Below are 26390 nucleotides of genomic sequence, written 5' to 3'. Positions count from 1 at the left end.
TCATCATATAACCTTTTCTTCTCGGGCTGAAATAGAAAACGTGTATAAATGGGGATAGACGGCTGGAGTGTGAGAGAGAGCGAGGCAACAGAAGTGAGAGTGATGGGTGTAAAACAATAAAAATTAGCACAATAAAGGACAAGCCTGGCAGAGAACGTTGCGGGTGGGGAGGTACAAAACAGCATCGTAACAGGAGAAAGCCAAGGCAGAAATTGACCCCTGTGTAAGGAAAGACCTACAGGATGAAAAATGCTTGCCAAAACATACCAAGCACTATTTATTTTTCCTTTCTTTCTTTCTTTTTTTTTCTGAGGAAGATTTGCCATGAGCTAGCATCTGTGCCAATCTTTCCTCTATTTTGTATGTGGGTCATTGCCACAGCATGACTGTGGAGGAGTGGTGTATGTCCCCATCCAGGGTCAGAACTGGTGTCCAAAGCAAAGCCAGCCCAACTTAACCACTAGGCCAGGGGCTGGCCCCCCAAGCACCATTTCCTGACTGAAATAAAAGAAACCTTGTTTAAAAGCCCATTTGGACCCTTTGCAAGACAAAAACCAACTTGGAGGCATACTCTGTCCTACAGTTGGCCGGGGGAGGGGGCGAGCCATGTGTCTGCCAAAACCCTGAATGTGTAGGGCCAGTTGTCACTCCACTGGGTTTCCCAGGACAGGGGTTCCTGTCTGAGAGGATAAGCAGGAAGGAAAGGAAAGGGGCAAGAAGCAAGCTGTTTCAGAATTTTGGGATCTTATGGTAGGCACATGATGTGCCAAGGACCGAAAAGAACATCACGGAACCTGAAATGAGACATCCGGGAGGGACTACACTTCCAGGGCTGGGTCTCCTCCTGGCTGGGCCTCAGCACGCTTATCTCTAAGAAGGTCATCTCTTCCTAGACCAGGATGTGAGGGTTACAAGGGCCACTGTGAAATGTTTAGTTTTTAAAATTAGTTATAAAATCAGTACATGCTTGTTAATTCAAGCAAAGACCTATATACAAATATAAGCCAGCCTCCCCACCCCCCCACCCAGGGGTAGCGGCAGTTCAGTGTTGGAGGGGCGTGCTTGCCTTTCTAGACTTCTTTGGATGCACCTATAAATATGTATCATGCGTTTTTTTTTCCTTCCCCAAATAGTCTCATCCAAAGGATGTTATTCTTTAGCATTTTCACAAAACGCTATGTCACGCACTTTATTCCAAGTCAACACATATAGATTACTTCATTCTTCTAAAATGTATGCACAGTACTAGTAATAGCTAAATAGTTAGTGCTTACTGGCTAGTGCTTACACTGTTTGCAAGATTGTATCGTATCATTCGATTCTCACAACAACCCTACAAGGTAGGCACTAACATTCCCCTTTTATAGATGAGGATACAGAAGCACCGAACGGTTCGACTTGCCAGTCATACCACCTTAGTTAACCTGTAGTTGAACCCAAGCAGTCTGACTCCAGAGCCCACAACCCCCACCTACCCTTACAGCGTATTAGATTATGCACGTCCATCTGCACCCGGGATTAACCACTAACGTTGTCTTGCCATCTCCTTCTGCCAGATGTTGCACTATATCACTTCCTCAAACCTTGAACTATTGTTTATCTTCCTGCAAAAATACATCCTGAGTGATCAAAATGGCTGCAATAGGGAAGGAGAAAGAAAGACAAGTAGAAACTGCGGCTGTGATCACCGGCTGCTACCAGTAACACTGCCCTGTGCTACAGGACCTCCTGGGGGAGGAATTCTCTGTGTTCTAGAAGGTAGCTGAGAGGGATAGAATTGACAAGAAGATTGCTCAGAGAGTCGGGATAAGAGGGTGCTAGTGAGCCAAGGCCTGAATCACAAGTGTTTTGCTTAACTTTCTAGAAAGTGAGCTACTTTCTCAGCCTTCCTGCGGAGGAATAATTGGCATCACTTGGTGACTGAGGTGTTAGAAGAGAGTTGAGCTCTAGTGTTGATGACCTTTTGGGTGGTAGAAAAATTAAGGAGAAATGGTCTGTTTTTTGCCACTTATTGTTATTCCCTTTCAAGAAGAGATACTCTCTTGGTTAGAGAACTAGAGAATTAAGCAATCCCTGTAAGTTTTGGGGATCTAGAAATTGAGGACCCTCGTGTATTAATTCAATATTTGTTGGCATTGTGCTGGGTGGAATTTCCTGGCTGCTCAAAACGCTTCCTATTGTGGCTGAAAAATTTAGCCACTTGATTATGGGCTCTATGCTAGGTTGTAAAGCATTGCAGTTACAGATAACATCCCCAGGGCTAAAATCTTTCCAAAAACATGCATTAGCAAGTTTAATTTTTTGGTTTGGCTTTGAAATCCCTGACTTAGCTTGTTAGATCTGCTCAGACAGCCCCTATGGGAAGAACAGTCTGGCCCAGAGACCCCACAGGGCAGGTGCTTCCTTCTCTCCCTCAGTCTAAATACCATCCACCTGTGCTCCCCTGTGCTCCTGGAAGTCAGTTCAGTTTTTAATGGGTTAGAAGCCCATTTTGACTTTTTCTTTTTAACCTGTTTGCCCAACCTTTCTCCCCTCGATGGTCAGCTGGGCTTAGAGATAGAAGTGGACATGGAGTTTATGCTTGAAACTACGGCTGCAGAGAATGCTAGAGAATGGGCAGTACTCTGCGTATGAAAGCATCATAGTCAAGTTTTTATCCGTGATAAATGTACAAGAAAGAATAAATAACAATTATAGCATAATTTTACTTAGGTTATAGCTATGACTCTACAATTTTTTCTTCTAGAACTTTTCTCATAAAAGTGTCCTGGACATGGGTACAAAAAAAAGCTACTTTGAGAGTTTCTGTTAAATGTACATTACACAAGTTCTTTGTGTCACGCAAAGTTCAAAATTGTGAAATTTTTGATGAAATAACCCTATTTAAATCCAGTACACAGCTCACAAGTGTTCGGATTTATTTTGGAATCTGTGGGCTGTTCTGTCTCCTAGTCATTGGCACTAATTAGCAATTACCAGTAAATTGCGTTAGTTGGCTGTGTGGTGGTGATGACAGAGAAAGCACTATTTCTCTCTTGCCCCAAAGCTCAGAAATCCCCTGGCCTTTCTTTTCCCCTTCAAATCTCCTCTTGCACACCCAGGCATCTTACACCTGTTACAGAGCTCCTGCCTGGGAACTTCTTGTTTGATTCTTGCAACTGGAGAACCTTGAGCTTCTCCACTTCTTATTGTATACAGATAAAAAGAAGGGGAGGGGACCTTATTTAACAGAGCTCTCCATATCACTTATTTGCAGATGACTCAGAAGTCCAAAGTAGTCTAAAATATTTCACCTACTTTTCTGGTAACCTGTGCAAGGTATTAATTTCCTGTTTTAAAGCAGGTGGCTAAGCTCGCCTCCATTTTTCAGATTTAATGTTATAAGTCATCCTCTCTGGGGTGGAGCTCCTAGACTGTCACTTTTCGTAGGGAAATAGATCAGCTTCCTTCAAACACTAGTGATGCTTCAAGCAGAAGATTTAACCTTTCCCAGGGGTGGTTTATTCTGTGTGTCAGCCCATTAGGTAGAGATCATTTCTGATATTGCCCCACTACACACTGCTTCCTAATTGTGGTTACTAAGTTAAGTTGATAACTTAAAACTAACTGCATACTACAATTGTTTTCTAAAAATATATTATCGAAGACAATTTTGTGTTGAGCTGTAATTGACGTATAGCCTTTAGCTTCAGGTGTACAACGTGATGATTTGATATTTGTATATATTACGAAATGATCACCACAGTAAGTCCACTTCATACCCATCACTACACAGTTACAAAACAAAACTTTTCTTCTTGTGATGAGAACTTTTAAGATTCACTCTTAGCAACTTTCAAAGAGGCGATACAGTATTATTAACTATAGTCACCATGCTGTACATTACATCCTAAGACTTATTTATTTTGTAACCGGAAGGTTGTACCTTTTGACCACCTTCACCCAATTTGCCCCCTGCCTCTGGCAACCATCAATCTATTCTCTATCTGTGAGGGGTTTTGTGTGTGTGTGTGTGTGTGTGTGTGGTGGTGTTGTTTTTTAAGTTTCCATATATAAGTGAGATCATGTGGTATTTGCCTTTCTCTGTCTTATTTCAGTTAGCATAATGCCCATAAGGTCCATCCATGTTGTCACAAATGGCAGAATTTCTTTTTTTTATGGAAGAATAATATTCTGTTTTATATATGTACCACATCTTCTTTATCCATTCATCCATCGATGGGCACTTAGGTTGTTTTTATATCTTGGCTGTTGTAAATAATGCTGCAATGAACATGGGGTGCAGATATCTTTTTGGGTTAGTATTTTCTTTTCCTTTGGATAAATACCTAGAAGTGAAATTGCTGGATCATATGGTAGTTCTAGTTTTAATTTTCTGAGGAACCTTCATACCGTTTTCCATAGTGGCTGCACCAATTTACATTCCCAACAGTGCACAAGGGTTCCCTTTTTTCCACATCCTTGCCAACACTTGTTATTTCTTGTCTTTTTGATAATAGCCATTATAACAGGTGTGAGGTGCTATCTCATTGTGATTTTGATTTGCATTTCCCTGAAGATTAGCGATGTTGAGCACCTTTTCATGTACCTGTTGGCCATCTATATGTTTTTGGAAAAATGTCTATTCAGATCTTCTGCCCATTTTTAAAAATCAGATTGTTTGTTTTTTTGCTGTTGAATTGTATGAGTTCTTTATATATTTTGGATATTAACCTCTTATCAGAGATGGGATTTGCAAATATTTTTTCCCATCCAGTAGGTTACCTTTTCATTTGTTGGTGGCTCCCTTGCTGTGCAGAAGCTTTTAGGTTTGATGTAGTCCCACATGTTTGTTTTTGTTTTTATTGCCTTTGCTTTTGGTGTTAAATCCAAAAAATCATCACCAGGACCAATGTCAAGAGGCTTACTGCCAATGTTTTCTTCTAGGAGTTTTATGGTTTAGGTCTTACATTTAAGTCTTTAATTCATTTCAAGTTAATTTTTGTGTATGGTGTAAGATAGTGGTCCAGTTTCATTCTTTTGCCTGTGACTGTCCAGTTTTCCCAACACAACTTATTAGAGAAACTGGCCTTTCTCCATTGTATATTCTTGGCTCCTTTGTTGTAAATTAATTGACTATATATGTGTGGGTTTATTTCTGGACTCTCGATTCTGTTCCATTGATCTATGTGTCTGTTTTCATGTCAATAGCATGCTGTTTTGATTACTATAGCTTTGTAGTATAGTTTGAAATCAGGGAGCATGATGCCTCCAGCTTTTTTCTTCTTAAGATTGCTTTGACTTTTCAGGGTCTTTTGTGGTTTCATACAAATTTTCAGATTGTTTGTGCTATCTCTGTGAAAAATGTCATTGGAATTTTGGTAGGGATTTGCATTGAATCTGTATATTGCTTTGGGTAGTATGGGCATTTTAACAGAGTTCTTCCAATCTGTGAATGCTGGATATCTTTCCATCTTTTTGTATCATCTTCAGTTTCTTTCATCAGCGTCTTGCAGTTTTCACTGTACATGTCTTTTACCTCTTTGGTTAAATTTATTCCTAGGTATTTTATTCTTTTTGGTGCAATTGTAAATGAGATTGTTTTCTTAATTTCTCCTGGTTCATTATTAGTATATAGAAACACAACTGACTTTTGTATATTGATTTTGTATCCTACAACTTTACTGAATTTGTTATTTCTAACAGCTTTTTGGTGAAGTCTTTAGGAATTTCTATATGTAATATCATACAATATCTCTAAGTAGTGACAGTTTTTATGTTTTCTTTTCTAATCAGGATGGCTTTTCTTTCTTTGTCTTCCCTAATTGCTCTGGCTGACACTTCCAGTACTATGTTGAATAAAAGTGGTGAAGGTTGGGCATCCTTGTCTTGTTCCTGATCTTAAAGGAAGAGATTTCAGCTTTTCACCATTGAGTATGATATTAGCTCTGGGCTTGTCGTATATGGCCTTTATTATGTTGAGGTATATTCCCTCTGTACCCACTTTGTTGAGAGTTTTTATCATAAATGGATGTTGAATTTTGTTAAATGCTTTTTCTGCATCTATTGAGATGATCGTATGATTTTTATCCTTCATTTTCTTAATGTAGTGTATTACATTGATTGATTTGTGTATGTTGAACCATCCTTGCATCCCTGGAATAAATCCCACTTGATCATGGTATAGGATCCTTTTAATGTATTGTCGAATTTGTTTAGCTAATATGTGTTTGAGGAGTGTTGCATCTATGTTCATCAGGGATATTGGCCTGTAATTTTCTTTGCTGTGGTATCCATGTCTGGTTTTGGTATCAGAGTAATGCTGGCCTCATAAATGAGTTTGACAGTGTTCCCTCTTCTATTTTTTGGAAGAATTTGAGAAGGAAGGACAAATTACTTTTAAAAGAAGAAATCTTTTAATTCTTGATGTTTGGTGAAATTAAGAAATCAAGTGCCTGTATAATTTTCTCTGATTTGCTTAATTTGATATTTTCCCCCTTTGAATTTATGCCATCCTCTTTCAGGAAATAAACGTCATTCATCTTCTTCTATTACTTCTGTCATTCAGTCAGTGAAATCATTCATTCCTAGTATGTGTCAAGTGTTGGTCTTATGCTGGGACCATAGTATAAGACATAGTCACCATCCTTAAGAAAATTTTATGGCATAGTCTTTCCCCCTTCAGTGTCATTCTTTGAAATTAAATTAAAATGAAATCATGGACTATTAAGGTTAAAACAAACTAGCATTATGGGAGGTTGTTTGGTTTTTGTTTTGTTTTTTGTTGTGTTTTTGCTGAGGAAGATTTGCTATGAGCTAACATCCATTGCCAATCTTCCTCTCTTTTTTGTATGTGAGCCTCCACCACAGCATGGCCACTGACAGACGAGTGGTGTAGGTCTGTGCCCAGGAACTGAACCTGGGCCACTGAAGCAGAGCCTGTGAACTTAACCACTAGGCGACCGGGGCGGGGCCCCGTTTGTTTTGTTTTTAATGTCTTAATGCTTCTGGGCAATTTCAAATCTCAGTATTTAAAGCCTTTAAGTCACACTAGGGAAGCAAACAGCTCTTTCCAGAAAGCATTGTGATTAGCTGCTAAGTTCTCTGCACCTGGAGGTCCCAAGATGTTTATACATAGCTGTCTAAAGTTATGAGTAAAGAAAAAATTATCTGATCCTTGTTAAAATGGTAAGGAAGGCTTTATTCAAGACTATTGCAATAGGGGTCTTGTGATAGAGGAGAGAGAGCAGACTCAGCTCCAAATACAGCAAAGACAGCTGGGGATTTATAGCCCATGAGCAGAGTGAGGAGGTCAGTGGATCGGAACTTACTGGGAGGAGACATCAAGGGTAGGGGGCTTCTTGCTGAAGGCAGGTCAAGGCAGGAGATGAGGAAGAGGATCAGATGTCAAAGGTGATCAGATTTGACTGCTAAGTGGGGACTTAAAAAACCAATCTGTTATCCACTGTCACCAACATGTCATGAAATAAAGGATATTTTAAAACCAGAAGCGCAGAGGCATTAAATCTCAGCAAAAAAGAACAGTTCTTAGTGTTTTGAAAATGCTGTGATATTTTGCCTATTTTTTGAAGTTTTCGCAGAACCATAAAACCGTATGTTTTACCTGTCCTGTAGGATTCCTAAGGCCCTTTCCTGTTTTAGACTCTGTGAATTCCTGGGGTTAGGTTAAGAACCACTGTCTGCCCTTCCAGACTGAGGCTTTCCCTCGTGGGCCCTACGTCTCCTGTATTGTGATTACACTTTTGAATTATTGTCCCCCAGCACTTTATTATGAACATTTTCAAACATTCAGAAAAGTTGAAACTGTTATGTGCTTAGCACCCATGCGCACATCATCTAGATTCTACAGTGCACGTTTCTCCGTATCTGCTTAATCCTTCGCCTATCCGCCAATCCATTCTTGTTCTCTTTAAATGTTTCCTTTACTCCAATGACTTGGATTTATGCTATTAAGTTATTTTCCACAGTAAATTAAAAATTAGATTTGAGTAGTTTGACATCCTCAGTTTAGAAAACCACTAAACAGTGGGCTCCTCATCCACGTCGCAGGGCACCCCAGGTTTAACTTGTAGAGCATTGGCACCCTGCAAATGCTCCCTCAGTGCATACACTTTCCGTAACTTAGCATTCATGCGACTGACAGCTTTACGTGGGGTCAAACTGAAAAGGAGAAAGAAATGACACATCTCTTTGCTCTGCTCCTGTTTAATGAAATCGGTAGGAAGTTTGTTTAAAACTTGAGTCTCTCCTCATTTCAGCTGGGAGCCAGTCAGGTGAATACCGTCTGAGGGGTGCTCTAGTAAAGGCTTAATATGTTGCCTGAAAAGGGCTTATGATGAATAGACACCATGGCACTGTGTTCTCCTTACTTCTGAAGTACGTGTTGTCCACTAGGAGTCTTAGCAGAATCTAAGTACTTGCTGAATTGCTCTTCTTCTGGTGTGGTCAGATCAAGTGGGGCTTCTGCAATGTGAATCCGTAGTGCTTTCTTTGTTATACTATTTCTGACTTAGTTTTCTCTAAATGGCTGTAAAATTAAAATGCTTACCTGTATTTTTGTCTCTGTGTGGACTTTATGCTTCCTTATTTATGAGAGAGAATAGTGCTCCCACCAGCTCACAGCCAAATGGCTCTGGAGGATTGCCAAGGCCTTGCCGTGTGCACTTAGAAGTAAGCTTCTGTTTTCCATGTTAATAAAAGAGGAAAATGAGGCCCAGAGAGAACCTGAGTTACTCTAGCATCTCATGTGGTCCCAGGATCCTGGCGACCACCATGGAGTCATTGAACCTGACCATTCATTGTGTGAAATTATTCATTAATAAAAAGACTTTGTATCCCCACAAAGGAAATGTCACAGAAGACAGTTTAAGGTATTTTATTACTCAAAGGAAACCAATAAGGCCTAATCTCCAGGTGGCTTTAAATTGGATAAGGCTATATTAACACATCAAGTTTTGTCTAAAAGGATGCTTTTCAAAGCTTTGTAAAATAGTTCTATTGAGTATAATAGGCTTTCTTAGTTATACTTAACTTTCTTAGGATATGTGCATTTCCCAAGTATAAGAGTCCAAATCTTGTCAAAATTACCATCTTTTCTAAACTCAAAAGTGCATTTTTTTTGTATTTTAATGTTTTTGGAAACCCTGTAAGTCTTAAATCCAACCTGTACATTTTATGTCGTGGTATTTTCTCGAAGTTAATAAATAGATCATGTGTTTTATTATTAATGGCTACTTAGAAGTGAGGAAACATACTTAGGAATTCTGAATGATGGGGCTCAAATCATCAGTCAGGTTTTATGCACCAGCCCCTTTTAAAATTTACTTTGGGAGTTCTGTTACCTAAGTTCTTATGTTACTGAAACGCAATCAGGTTTTAATGGGAACTTTTCAAGTTAGTGACCCTTGGGGACCGAGAAGGCTGCCCGCACTCGGCACAGCATGTTCCCTTGCTGCTCCCTGGCCCCGTGGGCTCTCGCGGTGGCTGTCCTGGGGGAGTGTGTGCATCAATGGTTTGCACAAGTCAGGCCTAATGGACCTTGCTGGATGGGCAGTGTCATCAATCATCACAGGCCTGTGGGGCAGACAGAGAGGCCAATTTTTTGCCGAGCTGAGAGGACCAAAATGATTTGTGTACTCTACTGTCCTTTCAGGGTGTTGACAAATAGTCATTTAAGCTATTGAAAAATGGTGTGTCTTTCCCATATAACCTTTTTCATATAAGTAGAGAGAGAAAAAAATCTCAAGTGATAAATTGACTTTTTTTTAATAAAAATGCTGTGGATTATTGAATTACTGTATTTAACTGGTCCGCTATGGTGTACTAATAGTCTGTTACCTTTTTGAAAAGGTGAACATTGACAAATTATGTTTAGAACACACAGATGGCAAAAATAAAAGATAGAAAATAAATGTTTAGTAGGAAGCAGATTTTGAGGTACAGTGAATATGAACAGCCCGTAAGAGGATATCAGGGGAGGAAGGGAACCAAAATGATATTAGTATAGAAAGAATTATTAGAAGTTTTTTAAAAATATAAAAGAGGAAATAGCTACACTATGTTGTTGCAAATATATATGTTTGGGAAAAATTGAGCAATTTATCAGCCTTTTAGGACAACGTTTACCCCATAAGTAGGGTTCAGAATAAAGCCACAGAGCCAGAGTAGATGGCCTCTTGGCACCTTCCTTGTGGTTATTAACAACGGGGCCAGGCTGCCCTGTCGTTAGAACCAGGTGTCTGGAGCTGGGCTGACAATTCAGTGCAGCAGCAAATGGGAAGAAAAGATTTGGCAACTCGGACTAGAGCAGCTGGTGTTTATCTTCCAAACTATCTAGGGGCTCAGATGGAAATTGCATGGGCCTGTGGTTGAAGCCCTGGCTCTCCTCCTCTCCCCGTGCCCCCAGTCATCTGGCCACACTGGCCGTCTCCCACTGCACATACCACCTGAAGCCTGCCTGCTGCTGGGCCCCCCTTGGGGGCACCACGGGCAGTCACTGGTCTCCAGTGGAGCTGTGGGTTCCCTCCAGTCCTGGTTCCCAACCTTCTCACCAGCATGGACCTTTTTATTTTCTTCTTGGATGGGTCCCTTGTAAAGATTTTGTCCAGCAAGCTGTATAAACTAAGTATGAAGTTGCCCACTGAAAAGTAACTTTAACCAGGCACATCTTCTAGTCAGCAGGAAGGGGAAGGATGGTGGTCATCTCATTGAACACTCTAGCCAAAAGCAGAGGATTAACCTGTGTTTCAGTTCCTGTGTGAGTCCTCATTGCTCACCATCTATTTTTCATTAGCTTTTTTTCCTTCATTATTTTCAGTGGCTTAGGTCTCCTTCGGCTACCTTCCTGCATCCTTAAGGAGCCTGGATCACAAGTTGAAACTCTGCCAACAGGTGTGGCTTTTGCACCCAACCCCTGGGTTTTCAGCCAGGTGTGCTCAGATTCCTGTCAAGATCATTCTGTTTGGGATTCAGATGTGTAACACCTTCCTTGAGTCCCCGATGTCCTTTCCCTTGTTGAAAAGCTATGTGTTAGTAGTTTTATTTTCTTGGCTCAGAAGTGCCAAAGTTGCCTAAGAGGCCTGATGCTTGTCAGCTACAAGTTTAATTAAATTCGTGCTGAGAGTATGATTTTCTCTAGCAGAGAGTTTTGACCCTTGGGCAAAAGTTTATTTTGTTAAAATTTCTATCATCCACTGACTATTGGTGAGAAGAACTTAAAAATGCCTTCAGATGTCCATTAACCTGCCAAGGTTGAGGAACGCATTGATTCCTCTGAACACAGAAGTTATTCTTTTAAATGATACGCTTTTTTTCTCTCATAACAGAATTGCTATGTTTTCTTTGTAGGCACTTTCAAATCCTCATCAGTACTATGAAGAATGTAAAAATTATCCATAAATTCTACCACTCACAATTAACTTTAATTGATAATTTGTGTATAAGTACACATGCATTTATTTCTAAAATGGGATAGTTCTGCATACTGAGTAGTAGCTTTTTCACTTGAAATGGAGAGTGATTATCTTTCCGCTCCACTATTAAGTGATATCTTCATATGTAAATAAATACTATACTTGGTCATTTTTAAAAGACGCATTGTATTCCATTTGTACTTTTAAATACTTTTTCTTCTTGATGGTAACTATTTTTTTGCTATTAAAAATAATCCTGAGATGAATATCCTTGTAGGTAAATCTTTAAGCCATAATTTGAAAAGCGACATTTTTCTGGGAAAAATAGTCAAATTGGACTTTTCCAGTATTTCTAGTGACCTTATTTACTAGTTAGAAAAGATCAGTGTTTGGATTGAAAATTGTTTTGAAGATTATTTTAAATTTGCTTATCAAAGTAGTGTTTGGTGAGCTAGGCTTAGTAATTTAAAAAACATTACTTTTTTTTAATATTTAGGATTAAATATTGAATTTCAGAAAAATGTTCATTTCTCATGTCCTATTTAGAAAAATGTCCTAGTTTAGGACTCTAAAGAATTGCCCAGTGATTCTCTTTTCAGAGCTAACGGCGCTCTGGCTCTCATGCACTTGAGAGAGAGTCAGTGACATCTCTTGTTTTTATTTAATTGTTTTAACCTTGAGTGAACAATCTTGAGGGTATGGGCATTATCATAAGCATTTTAATTCCTCCAGTACCTAATATAGAGTCATAGCCACAAATGCTCAGATATGTAGACCTGAAATAGTAGGGACATAACGTGATTTTTTTAATTTCAAATGAAGGAAAGATCACTCTTGTTCTATAGGCTGATTTTGAATTGTGTGCTCAACTCCTGGGAATACAACGGTTATCACAGTACTTGAAAACTTCAGACACCCATTGCTCAATAAATGTTTGTTGGAGGCAGTGCGTGGTATTCTCTGCACCTGGTCTGTCCTTTGGGGAAATAGGAAAAAATAATTCAGCTTTCCAGCTCTCAGCCGGGGGTAAGCAGTAGGAACAGATCCTGCTGGGAAAAGTAGATTTCCTGGTATATGTGAGTGAGTGGCTGGGAATGCGAAGCGTGTCTGCGTGGATGCTGAGTTCAGAAACCTACTGAAGTTTCTGAACTCTATCATTCCTTTCTCTGCACTCTACCTGTCAGCTTTTTATTCTCTGCCCCATTTTCTTTCTTCTGTGGTTATTTTAGTTTTTTGATATAGTATTTCATAAGTCGCCTGCTCTTTAATCCTTTCTCTGTGCACAAGCTAAAGCATTATTGAATTGGCCACAATCTATGATTTCGTTTATCTAGAGATTGGATTATTCATGCTGAAGCTTACAGTTTGCTTTCAATACAAAAACTCCAAGTCATCCAAGGTAATTGACCTATTTCCCTCTCTGTCCAACCCCAAGCTAATATCTTCTTCTTTAAAATCATGTGCATGTAGATATGAACCAATTAGAATAAAGAAATTCTGTACTAAAATTTAATTTCATTAATTAATTTCTACTCCTATAATGGTATTGCTTCTCAAGTTGACCCTGAAGAGCTTTCATTTTTGTCAGCTATATATATACGTGATATTTACTGTACTGGAAATTAAAACTGAGAAACTTAAAAAATATTTATAAATTCATTTAAAAAGAAACGTAAACACTTTTTAATGAAAAATAACCATATTCTCCAAAACAAAAACCAATTTAGTAAGAAGAGTGGCATCATTATATATTTGCAAATCTCTTGAGTGTCTGGCTTAATAGAAGACAGCTGGGTTGTTACCTGCTTCTGCATTTACCGTGACACTGTCACACTCGCGGGAAAACTCCACTCATACTCACAAGAGAATGAGATGAAGGGGGAAGCGCACTGTTGCATTATGGGGGAAATAGTTTGACCTCATGTGTTCCTTGAAAGGTGACCCCCAGGGCTTCCCAGCCATGCTTGGAGAACTGCTGGTGCGGAGTCTAAAGATTTAGCATAACCTTCTGTCTTATTTTTTGAACTGTATTTTACGGATAGAAAACCTTAGACCACTTTTTTTTTTTTAAAAAAAAGATTTAATTTTTTTCCTTTTTCTCCCCAAAGCCCCCGGGTATATAGTTGTATATTCCTCATAGTGGGTCCTTCTAGTTGTGGCATGTGGGACACTGCCTCAGCGTGGTTTGATGAGCAGAGCCATGTCCACGCCCAGGATTTGAACCAACGAAACACTGGGCTGCCTGCAGCAGAGCGCACGAACTTAAACCACTCAGCCACGGGGCCAGCCCCAACCTTAGACCACTTTTAAAAAGTTACAGTGGAGTGTAGTTCCTCCACTTCTGACATGAATGTCTGTACTGATTGCAGAGCACACTCTCGCACATCCCCTGTGGTCTTCTTCCATATGGGGAGGGTTGTTTGAGACCATTAGACAATTGAGGGGGGTTAGTGTTATCCATTTTTAACAGATAATAGTAAAAACGATAGGGACCAGAATTCACTAGAGTTAGGGCTACGGTCCAAATCTTTGAGCATTCTAGGTTTATAGCAATTCTGGGCTTATTTAGTAGTCATATTGCACTGGTTTTCTTTGTATCAGGATCATACATTTACTGTAGACTTCACGTGAGCTACGGGGCAAAAGATAGAGCAGTTTTAACCTTAAGAGGTTTACTCTCTTGTTGGGAAGAAAAATTCATGAATAGGTTAAAACCTAGGCATAGTGTCACACAGGAGTGGCACCGTGTGGGCAGAAGGTTAGGACCTCAAAGAGGCAGCTTGAGGTTGTCTCGGCTCTTCTAACCAGATGTGGCTTCAGCCAGCTGGCTCACTTTTTCAGTCCTCAGTGGGCTTCTCGATAAAGTTAGGTCACTGAGTCAGTCCTCTCTGGCTGTGAGGGGCTGAGGGAGCAAGTAGCACAACCAAAGTTGTGTAGCGATAGTTAATTTCTACTGACTTTTAAGTAGGATACTTGTATACAGTTCATAAAAATGAATGCTTTTTGATTTGCCTTATTTATCTTAAATAAAATCTCTGAAGGATCTGTTGGCTGAATATGCATTTTTAGCAAAAGGTGGAAGTTAATTGAAAACCTAATTGCAAACGATTTAATGATGCAAACGTCTAAATCTAAGAGCCTGGTGGACCAAGGAGGGTGTCGTGGTGACTCTGCTTTTCTCTGGAGGGTGGGCTTGCCTCCCCAACCCTGTGCAGCACAGGTTGTAGCATTGTTTCTAGAAAAAGCAAAATAAAAATAAACTTTCAAATAGCCTGTCGTGGATTAAAAGGGACTAAAAATTTAGCTTTTTTCCCTCTAATTCTTTTCGAGTAATGATGCAGTTACTGTATCTGTCCAGAAGAGTCATGACTTGAAGTCTTTGTCTAGAAGGAGAAATGCTTCAAAATTCTATCGTGAAGCAGGTAAAATTATGGCGGTGATGATTCCACCATAATTGGTTCCTGTTGGTTCCACTCTGGGATGTCCTTTTTTGAGGCATGGTTCTGTTTTAGCCAAACTATAATTTGTAAAGTGTGTAGATGTCCAAATAGGGTCTATGAAAAGTTGAAAAAAAAATGTGAAATTGGTGGAAACCTCCTACTGATCCTTCCAGGAAAAAAGGAATGAAGATCACAACTAGTTTTGAATTCAGTCCTGCTCTTAGCCCCACGTTGCTCGAGGGCGGGTGACCTGAGGACATCTCTGATGCTCGGAATTGTGCTGTCACATGGTGCAGAGCTGATGTCCTCTGCTTTGGCACTTAAATTGCTGTGGAAAGCAGCTGTACTTGATGTAATTTTAATCAATACCTTGTACTTACACGAGGTCCTGTAGCCACGGTATCAGTCTTCTCAGCATCTCTGACCTGAGTGAAAGACATAGTGTCTTGCTGGAGATTTGGTTTTGAAAATTAATGTAAGTCAAATTATATTTTAAAAGTACCAGGAAGCTTGCTACTTAAAATATGCCACTGCAGGACGTATTTTCACAATGTCGAGAATAGTTCTGTTAATCAGCATTGGTTCTTTGTGAGTTGAACTTAATAGTACCCTACATTTTCTGAAGTGGAGGATAACTAGTGGTATGTTCTTTTCAAATGTTAAATGACCGGCAGCTAGTAGCATCAATGACCCCTTGAAGGTCATCAAGGATAAGTGGCTAAGGATGAGTGGTTGGGACTCAGCCTACATCAGCTTCCTCCTTCATGTGCTTCTTGATATCCTTCTAGAATTCATCTATTTGACTCTTCAGTATCTTTGCTCATACCAGAACTGCTCGAGCTTCCATTTCTGTAGTAGGGTTTTTCTGATTTAAATAGGATCTATTTAAAATTGTGCTCCATTAATTTTTTCTCACCGAAAAACATGTTCCCTTAGTTTTGAACTTAAATTACATTTTCTTTCTTGAGATATGTTTCTTTTCACTATATCTCAAAGAAATAACTTACCTCATTTTTTTGCAGCTTTGTAAGGAATTAAGTAATTTAGTTATTCCGTAAATATAATTGACTAGGCACTTACAAATTGAAGATTGAGCCACTTCCATTCCATTCCATGTGGCATTCAAGCTTTTTGGAGAATGTCACAGAACAGACACCAAAAGCAAAATGAATGTTTAGATTGTACTGTTAGTAAACTACACAGTTTGATTATTAAAAGTATGTTTATTAAAGAAAATAATCTATGATCAACAATGCCCATTTTTAATAAGTTACACTGGATGTGAGTAAAACAGACTGTTTCAGCTAGGTTGCTAGAAAACATTAATTCAGTTTTCAGTCAGTTAACATTTATTAAACCCCCACTGAATATAAGGCTCTCAAGCTTGAAAAAAAATGCATTCCCTATCTTCAGGAAATTCACAGCTTAGCAGGGGAGGTATTTTGTGCACAGCTGTAATACAGCCAGCTCCTGTGGGGTGTTTGTTACCACAGCATATCCTAGCCCGTCCTGACTAATGCATGGTGGTAGTTTGCAGCATACATCTGCGGATGGAACCTGCAGTGGAAAAACAGGTTTTCTGTTATAAATTTGATAAATGCCACCTGAGAAAAACCCCTGCAACCGTGCTGGGTTAGAATTAAGAAGATTTCTTTATGGGATTTCTTAAAGCTTTTGGTACACTGTGGTGAATTTCAAAACTCCAAGCTGAGGGAGAGTATTCATTGCTTCCTAAACTTCTCTGACTATGAAATCCATTTCATAATCCATTTGTAATGGTCTAGGCATGAAACTAATTGCATAAACCAATAAGAGTCCTCGACTGGAAAGGAAGCACAGGTTAAGGGGAAATTTGAAAGAATGATTGACAGGAGTAGGACTGATTAGATATGTAAAGAGTAAAGAGGTTGCAATGTTTCAGTTACCAGCTCGTTTGCAGTGGATTCCTTACCGGTCTCCAAGGTGGCTTTGCTGACCTTTGTTCCTTTCCTCAGACCATCAGTCCCACTCCTGCCCACTTTGTGTTGGCAGAGGGCCTTACCATCCCACCATACGCATCTCTGTCCAGCAAGGCTCCTCTTCCAATCCATATTGAGTGTCTTTAACATCGTCCTTTTTATTCCCTGCTGTCTCAGCCGGAGAAATGTTCTGCCGGAAATGTTACCCTCCCCTCACTTCTTACATAACACACACACACACACCGTTTGTGCCCTGACTCCCGTTTCCTTCATTTGTTATCCAAGCATCTTGAGCCTTTGCCTCTTCATTGCCTCCCCCTTTGTAGGTGTGCCACGTCATTGCCGTTGGATCAAACAGCCTATCCCCTCTTCTAGTCTGCATCACCCCTTCAAGTTACTGAACATCCCATCGCTCTCTTTTGGTAACACCTTTACTTCCTTACAGAAACATATATGGACTGCCTACTCTGTGCCAAGAACTCTTCTGGGCGCCAGGGACACCAAGACAAATAAGAGACGTCTCTTCCCCCAAGTTGTCTAGTGGGAGACCCGTCCAACTGAACAAGCCCCTGCAGTGGAGTGGGATGGGGGTCATGATCGAGGTGCAGCACAGGGCATCATGGGGAGCACAGAGCCTAGGCTGGGGCTATCAGAGAAGGCTTCCCACAGGGGATGAGGCTGGGGTGGAACTTAAAGAAGGCAGCCAGCCAGTGTTCGGGCTGGAGAGGAGAGCGCGTGTGGGTGCACAGAAGGGTGAGAGTGGGATGCGCTGCAGGACAGTGAGGGGTCTCCATGCACTACTTCCGCTTCAGTGCTATTAGGACGATGCTCACCACAGGTCACCAGTGACTTTTTAGGTTCAAATGGTCACTTAAAAAATTTGTTCATCTTCTGCATCCTCACTGGAGCAGTAATCGTTGCTGCTCACTCTCTAGTCTGTGAACTCTGTCATCTCTTAACTTCTGGACACTCCTTCCTTCTGGTCATTTTTCTAATTTTCTAACCATGCTCCCTTTTCTTGTCAGAAATCTCCCTTGAATACTGGTGTCCCAGTATTCTCCAGACCTCTCCGCGCTGTCTCTTCGTCCTCTCCATTAACCGTTTTATCCTTACCACTTTCTGGGAACTTGAATTTGTCATCAGCCTTGCGTCTCTCCTGAGCCCTTCACATGGTCCCCTCTGCTGTGATCATCCCTTCACTGGGCCGGCCTGTCTCGAATGCTTTGCACGAGTCTGAATTTAAATTTTTTGAAATGTGAGTGTAAGTTATAGGAGTTGTAAAGGACGTGGTGGATGCTCGATGCCCGCGTGTCATTCACGAGCTAATGGTTTTTGACAGTGCCAGGTGGAAGCAGTTGGTAACGCTGAGACCTCACTGTGTCAGTACCTCTGAACAGCTGGGGAACAAATCTGCTTTTAGTTCTAGAGCTACACTGTCTGTTAATAAAATCGTTACATAGGTTTTCTGGGAACATAGATGTGTTCTCTTCTTGTTCAATTACATTCGGGTGAATTCTTTGTTTTTTGGTGAATTGCCGTCTAATGAGGAATAACCTGCATTTGTCTTGTTAGCTTTGTTAAAGCGAAACATTGAGTGTGTGTATTGATTCAGAGTTACCTTTTGGGATGCCATGGGAAGAAAGTTAGCTATTCTTGTAGAATGTTTATACTGCTGCCAAACCTCCTCTGGCGGTCACTAATTCAGTTCACCAGTTACTCCTCCTGGGCACATGGCTGTTCACCGTCCTCCATTCCTCACCAACTGATGACCCTCTAGCTGGTGGAGGCTCTGTCTTCCCTGATGAGGAGACGTGGAGCCAAACTGAAATGGACATGCAGAGTGTCTGAGAAATAAACCTTTGTTACCGCAGCATAAGATAGCCCATCCTTACTGATGCTCTTTTGCAAATTTTGTCAGTATTTGGAAAATTAATAGTTGCCTGGGGTATGAAAGTGGTTCTAGATGTTCTTATTGTCTTAGGCAGTAAATGGGCCTGTGAAGAAATAATTCTCCAGTAAATGAATGAGTTGTCTACTTATTAGGTGAGTTTCACTGTGGTACCTGCATTTCAAATTAGAGGCCTTTAATCACCATTCTGTGGCATTACAGGCTTGCTGAGAGTATTATGAAATAGGTGTCACCTTTTCCTTTTTTATTGAAAAAGGGAAACAGGTGAGTTACTCAGAGGTTTAAGATGGATAGCCAACAAATGTTGCCAGGTGCTGTGGAAAACTTTGGGATTTAATGGTAACCAAGATAAAACCTGGGCGTTCAAGAACTTAATCTAGCGGAGGAGATAAACAGAAATTAAAGTTCCAGCTGCTTGCTCCATAGCGGGCAGCTTGGGTGTTAAGGACAGGAGCAGAGGGCTACAAACCCTGAGTTGTGGTGTTGGGAAGTTTTCTTGGGGAGGTGACGTGTGTTCAGCTGAGAGGTGTTGGACACCTCCTCTGTGCCAGGTAACGTGATAGATGTTGGGAATCCTATAGAGAAGAAAGGCATCGTCCTGCCCTTGCAGAGCCGGGAGTCAGGCTGAGCCCGAGGATGAGTGGGGATTAGCGGGGATTAGCCAAGGCATTCCCTTGAAGTGGAGACCTCTGTGCCAAGGCCTAAAAGTCAGTAAACCAAGGGTTGCCAGATGAAGCTGGAGAGGAGCCAGGGCCGGAGGATGAAGGGCCTCGCACACAGTAAGAACTCCAAACAGACTTGTGAAGTAATGCGGAATAGCACACTTAGGGAGCTAATGTCAGTAAAGGAACTGTACATGATAACAAACACATTTCCTAGAAATATAATATCTTACCCAAAAAAAATTAACGGAGGGTGCTGGTCTGGTGGGGTAATGGTTAAGTTCGTTCTCTCCGCCTGGGTGGCCTGGGGTTCGCAGGTTTGGATCGTGGGCGCAGACCTAGCACTGCTTGTCAGGCCACGCTGTGGCGGAGTCCCACATAAAAATAGAGCAAGATTGGCACAGATGTTGGCTCAGGGTCAATATTCCCCACAAAGAAAAAAGATTAACAGAGATTTTGAATGCTACATTTGATTAAGAAACTTGTTAAATTAAAAGTTACCTTTTGGGAGAATAAGGAGAAGTTGTGCTTGGTAGGGTTTAAAAGTTTGGCAAACGAGTGTAGTTTCACACCATGTAATATTGTTGGGAGGAAAGAGGCATCAAGGATGATTCCAGAGTTTTTGGCCTGAGAAATTGGTTGAGTCAGCAGTGGCTCCCTTTTCCAATCGCAGGTCATGGAGGCCAGGCAGAGGAGCCAGTGCAGGGTGGTCCTGACAGGAATGGGCTCCAGGGTCCGTTGGCCCGAGTTCCAATCCCAAATCAGCTCCTTCTGGCTGACACTTATGGCAGCTTCCAATCTGTGAGCCAGGGCTTAGTGGTAACTCACAGGGTGCTCGTGAGGATGAAACAGACGTGGGGAAAAGAAAACATGGTGCATAGCTGCTTGTACCTCCTTGCTTAATACATCCTCTACTCTCACTGGAAGCTCCTTCAGGGCGAAGTCTGCGTCTGTTTTGTTTACTGTGCTGTTCCCCATCCTGGTGTAGGCCTGACATCTAAGTGCAGTAAGACTCCCGGTAATGAAAGAAGGGGCTGCTGCGGGGAGGAAGAATCGTTGTCCCTCTACCCTTCTAGGTTCTCGGCTGAGACCCACCGTCTCGTCATAAAACACAGGGTAACAGGAGAAAAACAGAAGTTTAATAACACGTATACCTCCTGGATACATGGGAGAGACCCAGGAAAACTGAATAACTCCCAGAAATGGCCCAAGCTCTCACCTTAAATACCTTTTTCAGCTAAAGACAAATGAAGATAATATTGGGGTGGGGGCAGTTATGGGAGGTGACCAGGCAAAGCACGGTAAACAAAGGTATGGTTGTTATAAAATTAAAGTCTCTGCCTTCTCCATTGATAAGAGTTTCTAAAGATTTATTCATCCTCCTTCTGGTACAGAGAGGGAGATGCCCTTACAAATGGGATTTCCCTTATAAACATCTCTTATGACCGGGTAACTTCTACTCTGTTTTCAGAGTTCCTCCTGTGTCTGCTGTTTCTTACAAATAACCAGCTCCTAATAATATGCCAAAGAGGTATATTTTGGGGTGGCAAACTCTGCTCCCCTTCAGTTCCAAAGAAGTTTACTTGCCTAGAACCAAGGGTGCATTACTATAAGGGTCAAGAAGTAGCTGGGGCAGCCCTGGGAAGCCAGCTGGCCAGGAGTTCCTGCGTCTGGCTGCAGATCCCGGTCCCTCCTGGTCACCGCTCTGGCTTGGCGCTTGTCCCCTCCAGTTTAATCAGCATGTGGGTCAGTTCTGCGTCCTCTGCTTGGCTGAGACTCCCGAGCTAGGGGTGCAGTGTGTTGGAGCTTTATTGTGCATGGTTAACGTTTGTTAGGTAATGCCTACTGTGTAGTCATGTGTCGCATAACAACAAGGATACGTTCTGAGAAATGCATCATTAGGCGGTTTCATTGTGATGCGAACATCGCATAGTGCACTTACACAAACCCAGCTGGTGTCACCTACTACACACCTAGGCTGTAAGGTGCTAATCTTATGGGACCATCATCCTATACACAGTTTGTCATCGACTGAAACGTTATGTGGCGCGTGACCGTACTTGTTACCCAGGGCTGCTGTGAAAATTTACCACAAACTGGGTGGCTTTAAACAAGAGAAATTTATTCTCCCGCAGTTCTGGAGGCCACACTCCTGAAATCAAGGTGTCGGCAGGGCCACACTCCCTCTGAACGCTCTTAGGAGAGATCGTTCTCTGCCTCTTCCAGCTGCTTCAGCTGGCCGCTGGCGTTCCTTGGCTTGTGGTTGCATCACTCCAGCCTCTGCCTCAGTGGTCCATTGTCCCCTATTCTGTCTGTGTCAGCTCTCCCTCTGCCACAATAACAAGGGACCCAATGACAAGTTTAGAGCTGCGTATAAAGTTGGTGGGTCGTGATCTTGAGGTGTTTATTGTAGCAGCAGAGAAAAAAACAAGGCCAAGTGTCTGGGCTGGGATGTTTATAGTATTCTTTCAATTTAGGAAGTTTTCAAGGTTTGGCATGAATTCTGCCTTGATTTCCTTAGCATTCTCAATCTTGGGACTTTTAAACTCTGGGACATTTTCTTACCTTGTACTTTTTATTATCGATTTTGCCCTATTGGCTCTGCTTTCTTACGTACGATTAAAGTACATTTATGTCCCCTCACAAAATACGACGTTATAATAACCATCATTTAGAGAGAAAGCCTTGTATTCCAGGGGTAGATTGCCACGATTCCCTGCCATTTGCATGCGAGCCTTTATCTTTTTTGTTACTTCCTTCATCTTTTCTATGTTCTGGTATGGTTTCTCAAGGTTATTCCCTATGGTACTAATTTAGTTTTTTGTAGTATTTGCTTTTAACTTCTGAAAATGAAGGGTTTTATTTCAGCAATTGCATTAATTTTTTTGTTCTTTCTTGTTCTGTGTCATAGAAGCTATACTTTTTTTTTTTTGCCTAAGAACAAGAATCAAATATTTTTTTCAAATTGGCTCCTGTTTCATGAGGTTAACTTCTTTGGGGAGTGTGGGAGTGAAAGAGGATATTTCTCAAAGTTTTGCTTGTAATTATCCTTGTTTAGTCTGAGTAAAAGCAAAGCAAGCCCGTTTGGAGAGTCTTTTCCTCTGTTGTAGATTTTGAGCAGGGCCATCGCTAGCCCTTTGCAGGTCTGGCTCCATGATGAGCAACTTGTGCACTTTGAAGGGTCCTGTGCTTGGATAAATGCTCTGCCATTGCCTTCTTGAAATTCTTAGAACTTTGGAATAGGGAATCCCATGTTTTCATTTGGCAGTGTGCCTCATGAATGACGGACGTAGCCATTCCTGGCTACGTAGTACCTCTGTATTAATTTTAAACAGGAATCTGTTCCTCTAGGGGCATGTAGCCCCTGCTATGATGCACATCTTGGCCCCTCAGCCAGCATATTTATGCAGTGGACAGCCTATTCAACCTTATATGGCATTCTCGATTGTTTTCCTCCACTTGCATACATTCAGAAGGCAGGTGGTAAATAACTTTTGGTTAGTAGAAATATGCTTTTCTTCCCTTTTCAGATAAGCTTTTTAAAATGAAATAAAAATAAGCAAATTCAATTCCTGATGACTTGTTATGTATGCATGATTGCGATCGTAAGCAAATCAATAAGTGGATTGTCCTCTACTTGTCCTCAGCACGTTTTTTCTCTTGTGCACTATATTTTAAAATAAATGGAATGTTAATTTCTCTTCCGTCACGAGCTTTTAAAAATGATCTTGATTAATGTTGCCCTAATAGCTTCAGAGACTCGTGTTAAAGTCATTACGCCCTGTCAGGACTGGAAGTAGAGGGAGCGTTGCGAGGACAGTCGTGGAGAGGGGGCGCTCTCTCTGCCGGCTGCTGGGAGCTGGGTGTTGCGAGACACCCTTTTCCAGACCCGAAGCTGAAGGGCAGGCTTGTATGAGACCTCCTCACACTGTCTGGCTGGTAGGAAACAGAGTATTTGTGCCCTTTCTTAATTCAGGTATGCATTCAAATTTTCCAGGTCACCCGGGGAGCTATTGAGATCCAGGCTGGGGTGACATAGTCCCTTATGTGAGAAATATTCATCAGATAAACAAAGGAGAATTAGACCAGAGGCTTAGTTATAAAGCTTTTGGGTTTCAGAGTCAAGGTTTTTGACTTAGCAATTTGAGAAAGAACTGTTGACAGGCAGGCTCAGTACCCAGAATGGGGCAGAGAACCAGAGGACAAAGGACACAGGACAATGGAAGAGTGTGCAGGCCTTGGCAGCAGACCTGGACACACAGTTGCTCTGACGACCTTGGACAATTTCCTCGGATTTCCAGTTTCTCCGTGTAAACTAGGATGATGTTATCCAGCTCCCAAGACTCCTGGTGATGAAACGCGATGACAGTGGATGTTTCCCCACGTGGTGCCTGGCCCGTGTGTGACTCCGTGGACGCCGTTCTCATTCTAGACTTTCTCCCATTAGCGAGCGTTCAGATGGCGTGTCTAAGGTAGGGGAAGGGGCAGGAGAGAGAGTGTTCTAGAAAGAATAATACCCAGCCTTTCAAAGGAAAAACATTACATTTGTAAGGAGAGTTGTTGCCAAGGGTGCAGAGACCCCAGGATTTGGGGGTGATCTGTTTTGGTTGAACCCCTTCTTCAGGGAGAAATGGGTCAGTGGAATCTAAAGAGCTTCCTCAGCTCCATTCTCACCCTCTTCCTCATCTAAGACTTCACTGTTGTACTAATTGCTCTAGACACATTAGCATTCCTAATCATTTCAGATTCATTTTCTTTCAAAGCTGAAAGAGAAGGAATGTATTGTTAGGCTATACATGTCTGATTACATTCACACCAGAAGCTGACGCTGGCGTCTGTGTAATTTCCAATTATTCCCGTGTCCTACTTTTAATAGACAGACTGGGGAGGAAGAGCTCTTCTCAGCTGTGTAGCATTTCTTCCTCACATCATCATCTTTGTTGCTTTCATCTTTTGCTTCCCTTGGGGTCACTGTGGTGGAAGAAGTGGTCTGCTGTATTTCTCAGTAGTCTTTCCTGAAGAGAAATAACAGTTCGCACCCTGTGAACATTCTGTTGGTGACCGCCTCTTATATTCTTGACTGTCCAAGGGGTTTTTGTCCATGGAGAGAAACACCTTCTGCTATGTATGTGTACTCTGATGCTCAAACTAGTAAATTTGTCTAAAATCAAACTTTAAAAGTCAATTTCTTTAACAGTTCTTCAATCTACTCAAACGTCATCATATGCTTGTGTTTCTTTTGACAATTTAAACTCCAGTTGTGATTGTTTTGAATCCTCCAAACACTATGAACAGCACACAAAGATCTAGCGATTATGGAGCGTATAACTCACTTAAACATCTTCTAAAATGCCAGTGCCATGGGAGTTCATTTATTGTTCTTAAACTTGTTTGTTTACTTTCCGAGGGTTGTAGCAGCATAGATTTTGATAACGTCTAGTGTTACAGCAAGACACATTTGGATACTTTCCTGGGGATCCGATAATACAGGGGTAGAATTCCACAATTACACAAACCTTATCAGAACCAGAAAAACAGTCTGACCTGCTGAGATGATGGGGTCGAGTTACCAACCGATTGATTTTTGGTCATCTCTATTTTAATCATATCCAGGCCACTGGTCATCTGCTCAGGCCCCCTTTTTTATTTTTTTAATTAAGATTATGATAGATTACAACCTTGTGAGGTTTCAGTTGTACATTATTGTTAGTCATGTTGTGGGTACACCACTTCACCCTTTGTGCCCTCCCCCCACCCCCCCTTTTCCCTGGTAACCACCGATCAGTTCTCCTTGTCTATATGTTAACTTCCACCTATAAGTGGAGTCATATAGAGTTCGTCTTTCTCTGTCTGGCTTATTTCACTTAACATAATACCCTCCAGGTCCATCCATGTTGATGCGAATGGAACAATTTGGTCCTTTTTTATGGCTGAGTAGTATTCCACAGTGTATATATACCATATCTTCTTTATTCAATCATCAGTTTCTGGGCATTTAGGTTGGTTCCACATCTTGGCTATGGTAAATAATGCTGCGATGAACATAGGGGTGCAAAGGACTCTTGGAATTGCTGATTTCAGGTTCTTAGGATAGATACCCAGTAGTGGGATGGCTGGGTCATAGGGTATTTCTATTTTTAACTTTTTGAGAAATCTCCATACTGTTTTCCATAGTGGCTGCACTAGTTTGCATTCCCACCAACAGTGTATGAGGGTTCCTTTTTCTCCACAACCTCTCCAATATTTGTCACTCTTGGTTTTGGATGTTTTTGCCAATCTAATGGGTATAAGGTGATATCTTAGTGTGGTTTTGATTTGCATTTCCCTGATGATTAGTGATGATGAGCATCTTTTCATGTGTCTATTAGCCATACTTATATCTTCTTTGGAGAAATGTCTGTTCATGTCCTCTGCCCATTTTTTGATCGGGTTGTTTGTTTTTTGTTGTTAAGCTGTGTGAGTTCTTTGTATATTATGGAGATTAACCCTTTGTCAGATAAGTAGCTTGTAAATATTTTTTCCCAATTAGTGGGCTGTTTTTTTTGTTTCAATCCTGTTTTCCCTTGCCTTGAAGAAGCTCTTTAGTCTGATGAAGTCCCATTTGTTTATTCTTTCTATTGTTTCCCTCATCTGAGGAGTTATAGTGTCCGAAAAGATTCTTTTGAAACTGATGTCAAAGAGTGTACTGCCTATATTCTCTTCTAGAAGACTTATTGTTTCAGGCCTAATCTTTAGGTCTTTGATCCATTTTGAGTTTATTTTTGTGAATGGTGAAAAAGAATGGTCAATTTTCATTCTTTTACATGTGGCTGTCCAGTTTTCCCAGCGCCATTTGTTGAAGAGACTTTCTTTTCTCCATTGTAGGGGTCTGGCCCCTTTTTATACATCACTAAGATTCAGGAGCCGTGCTTCTATACAGATCCTGGTTCTTTGCAGCATGGTGCCCCCACCAGAATGTCGTCTTCTTCAAGTTTTCTTGGCCAGCGTTTCCTGGACCATTCCCCTGTTGC

The 26390-nt window shown here is 41.2% G+C and overlaps 1 protein-coding gene across 2 annotated transcripts in view; it reads left to right on the top strand.

Moving 5' to 3' along the window:
* The window catches only part of PPM1H (protein phosphatase, Mg2+/Mn2+ dependent 1H), a 231415-nt gene that overhangs the window by 1798 nt on the left and 203227 nt on the right, over nt 1–26390 (top strand). The window lies entirely within an intron of this gene.

The sequence above is a fragment of the Equus przewalskii genome, chromosome 5 (genome assembly GCF_037783145.1).
Source record: "Equus przewalskii isolate Varuska chromosome 5, EquPr2, whole genome shotgun sequence".
In the NCBI taxonomy this organism is placed as follows: Eukaryota; Metazoa; Chordata; class Mammalia; order Perissodactyla; family Equidae; genus Equus; species Equus przewalskii.
The sequence above is the reverse complement of the archived record's forward strand: the minus strand, read 5'-3'. Positions and strand labels throughout refer to the sequence as shown.